General features: G+C 38.1%; 1 long non-coding RNA gene across 2 annotated transcripts in view; it reads right to left on the bottom strand.

The window, feature by feature from the left end:
* Positions 1 to 2,856: 2,856 nt before the first annotated feature.
* Positions 2,857 to 4,910, bottom strand: part of LOC124375978 — a 17,133-nt gene continuing 15,079 nt past the window's right edge. For both annotated transcript variants that reach the window (XR_006923753.1, XR_006923752.1), the window contains one exon: positions 2,857 to 2,995. This is a non-coding gene — a long non-coding RNA (uncharacterized LOC124375978). The remainder of the gene's footprint in view (positions 2,996 to 4,910) is intronic.

Below are 4,910 nucleotides of genomic sequence, written 5' to 3'. Positions count from 1 at the left end.
TACAGTGTGTAAGACGTGTGTGTCTGTATACAGTGTGTTGTGTGTGTGTGTGTGTGAGAGACATGTGTGTCTGTATACAGTGTGTGAGTGAGGTGTGTGTGAGACGTGTGTGTCTGTATACAGTGTGTGGGTGAGGTGTGTGTGTTTGTATACAGTGTGTGTGAGTCTGTATACAGTGTGTGTGAGACGTGTGTGTATACCGTGTGTGTGTATAAAGTGTGTGTGAGACGTGTGTTTGTCTGTATACATTTACAGCATTTAGCAGACGTCCGTGTCCAGAGCGACATACAAAAGTGCTTTGAGTCTCATTAATGAATAAATCTACACTGTACACTGGATTACACACTTAATATAAATCACAACACAACTCTTTTTACAAAGCAAACGTGGAAAGTGCTAGTTGAAGTATTTCAGGAAGAGGTAGGTCTTCAACCATCACTTGAAGATAATCAGGGTCTGTATACACTTTACACACACCTTACACATTATATACACACTGTACACTTTACACACACCTTACACATTATATACACACTGTACACTTTACACACACCTTACACATTATATACACACTGTACACTTTACACACATCTTACACATTATATACACACACTTTACACACACCTTACACATTATATACACATTGTACACTTTACACACACCTTACACATTATAGACACACTGTACACTTTACACACACCTTACACATTCAAGTCAAGTCAAGTCAAGTTTATTTGTATAGCGCTTTTCACAACAGACATTGTCTCAAAGCAGCTTTACACAAATCAACAGTGATGGTGAATGGTGTGCATTTGTCCCTGATGAGCAAGCCGTGGCGACTGTGGCAAGGAAAAACTCCCTTAGATGTTATGAGGAAGAAACCTTGAGAGGAACCAGACTCAAAAGGGGAACCCATCCTCATCTGGGTGACATCAAGAGTTTGATCATAAATCACAGATCCAGCATCAGCATCACACTGTACACTTTACACACACCTTACACATTATATACACACTGTACACTTTACACACACCTTACACATTATATACACACTGTACACTTTACACACACCTACACATTATATATACACTGTATACTTTACACATTACACATTACATACACACTGTACACTTTACACACACCTTACACATTATATACACACTGTACACTTTACACACACCTTACGCATTATAGACACACTGTACACTTTACACACACCTTACACATTATATACACACTGTATACTTTACACACCTTACACATTATATACACACTGTACACTTTACACACACCTTACACATTATATACACACTGTACACTTTACACACACCTTACGTATTATATACACACTATACACTTTACACATCTTACACATTATATATACACTGTACACTTTACACACCTTACACATTATATAACACTGTACACTTTACACATTACACATTATATACACACCTTACGCGTTATATAACACTGTACACTTTACACATTATATACACACTTACACATTATATACACACTGTACACTTTACACACACTTACACATTATATATACACTGTACACTTTACACACACCTTACATATATATATACACACTGTACACTTTACACACACCTTACGATTATATACACACACTTACACATTATACACACTGTACACTTTATATACACACTGTACACTTACACACACCTTACATTATATACACACTGTACACTTTACACACACCTTACATATTATATACACTGTACACTTTATATAATAATTTTACATTATATACACATTATATACACACTGTATGCTTTATACACCTTACATTATATACACACATTACACATTATACACACACCTTACACATTATATACACACTGTACACTTTACACACACCTACACATTATATACACACTGTACACTTTACACACATTACACATTATATACACTGTACACTTTACACACACTTACACATTATATACACACTGTACACTTTACACACACCTTACGCATTATATACACACTGTACACTTTACACACACCTTACGCATTATATACACACTGTACACTTTACACACCTTACACATTATATACACACTGTACACTTTACACACACCTTACATATTATATATATACACACTATACACTTTACACACCTTACACATTATATAACACTGTACACTTTATACACACATTATATACATTATATACACACTGTACACTTTACACACCTTACATTATATATACACACTGTACACTTTATACACCTTACACATTATATATATATATATACACACTATACACTTTACACACACTTACACATTATAGACACACTGTACACTTTACACACACCTTACACATATTATATACACACTGTACACTTTACACACATTACACATTATATACACACCTTACATATATATACACTGTACACTTTACACACCTTATATATTATATACACACTGTAATAATTTTATACACACCTTACACATTATATATACACACTGTACACTTTACACACCTTATTATATACACATTATATACACACTGTACACTTTTACACCTTACACATTATATAACACTGTACACTTTACACACACTTACACATTATATACACACTGTACACTTTACACAGCTTACACATTATATACACACTGTACACCTTACACATTATATACACACTGTACACTTTACACACACCTTACAGATTATATACACACTGTACACTTTACACACACCTTACACTTTATATACACACTATACACTTTACACACCTTACACATTATATACACACCTTACACATTATATACACACTATACACTTGTGGGAGAGCGAGTGGGAGGGAGGAAAAAGGACAGCCACAACAGGTCAGTTCACCGGCGTCACCGCCGTTCTTTATTTAGTGTTATTTTTATTTTATCACACAGGTGTCTGGTCGCTCAGTGCTCACACGGCACTACCGGCACACACAGCTCCGCTCCCTCGGCTTTTATGCGCCTCCTGATCACTGAAACGAAAGCACAGACATCAGGTTTTATTAGTTGCAGGTGAGGCAAATCCCCGCTTACCTGCGTCCTGGCCAGCCCCCCCATTCACAAACCGACGCTCGGCCACGCCCCCGCTGCCACAACACTTTACACACCTTACACATTATATACACACTATACACTTTACACACCCCTTACACATTATATACACACTGTACACTTTACACACACCTTACACATTATATACACACTGTACACTTTACACACACCTTACACATTATAAACACACTATACAGTTTACACACCTTACACAATATATACACACTGTACACTTTACACACACTACACACACATACACAATATACATACATAATACACTTTACACACATTACACACTATTTACACACTATATACACACTATGCACTTTACACACACTACAGTACACCACAGACGTGCCCAAACTTGCTTTAATGTTGATTCCTTTCACTGAAACTAAGGGTCCGAGTCCAACTGCTGAAAAACATCCCCATATCATAATCCCCCTCCACCAAACTTTACACTTGGCACAATGCAGTCAGACAAGAAGCGTTCTCTTTCACCCGCCGAACCCAGACTCGTCCATCGGTTTACCAGACAGTGAACACGTCTACACTGCTCTGGAGTCCAGTGGTCCCCAACCCCCGGGACACGGACAGCACCAGTCCATGGGTCAATTGGTACTGGGCCGCAAAGAAAGAATACATAACTTACATTATTTCCATTTTGTTTCTTATCTGATTCTGAATGATGTCTATAATCTGTCTATGACTCATGATGCCTCAGTCACATGTCTTACCTCAATTCAATTCATGTTTATTTGTATTGCACTTTTAACAATGAACATTATCTGTGTAAAGCTGCTCTGAGATAATGTGGTGATTAAAAGTGAAGATGTTCTTTATAAGTAAGTTTGTCCATGATGAACAAGTCGGTGGAGACTGTGGTGAAGGAAAAACTCCCCGAGATGGCATAAGGAAGAAACCTTGAGAGGAACCAGACTCAAGAGGGAACCCATCCTCATCTGGGTTGCACCGAATGTCCATTTGAAGCAGATATACAAAGTTGCGGGGGTACAGTGACGATTATCAGAAGCGAACTGTATCCTGAGTCAGTGTAGCAGACTGTTGGCATTAACTACAGTCCAAATCCATCCTCAAAAACGCCCGTTCTTACTCCGGAATAACATGGAACCACCCAAGGTGTTGATGAGAAACCATCCCAAGCTGCACAGAGTGGCCTCCAGTCGAAGAGAACATCATCCAGAGGCAGGACTGGACGAAGTGGGAAGATCCACGGAGGGGAGAGAGGAGCAGGAACAGTGGTCACTGGAGCCTCAGGAGCATGTTTACCTCCATCCACTACCTTCTTAAAGGAGCTCCGGCCGCTTACACATAATACATTACTGCTAAATTCAAACCCCTAAGCGAGCAAAATGAACAAACAACAACACAGTGGATTCACGTTTATTATTATATTTAGAAAATACCAGTTTTTATGCTCGTATTATTTTATTTTGTTGTATTTATCCACCACACCTTAAAGACCGGTCCGAGAAAATATTGTCAGATATTAAACCGGTCCGGTCTGCTCGACCATGGAAACCCATCCCATGAGGCTCTACACACTGTTCTTCAGCTAATCTGGAGGCCACATTAAGTTTGGAGGTTTGTATTTATTGACTCTGCAGAAAGTTGGTGTCCTCTGTGCACTACGTGTCTCTGAGTTGCTGTCACTTTGTTCTAACGGCACTAACAGATGACTGTAATCATTCCTGCTTTATAAAACTGCTCTGAGAAAATGTTCATTGTTAAAAGCGCTATACAAATAAAAATGAATTGAATTGAATTAATATTTAGTAGTGAGGAAATTTCAGGACTGGACTTCCTGTCATGTAA

This window comes from Silurus meridionalis, chromosome 22 (genome assembly GCF_014805685.1).
Source record: "Silurus meridionalis isolate SWU-2019-XX chromosome 22, ASM1480568v1, whole genome shotgun sequence".
In the NCBI taxonomy this organism is placed as follows: Eukaryota; Metazoa; Chordata; class Actinopteri; order Siluriformes; family Siluridae; genus Silurus; species Silurus meridionalis.
Note: the sequence above shows the minus strand (reverse complement) of the source record. Positions and strands in the feature narration are given on the sequence as shown.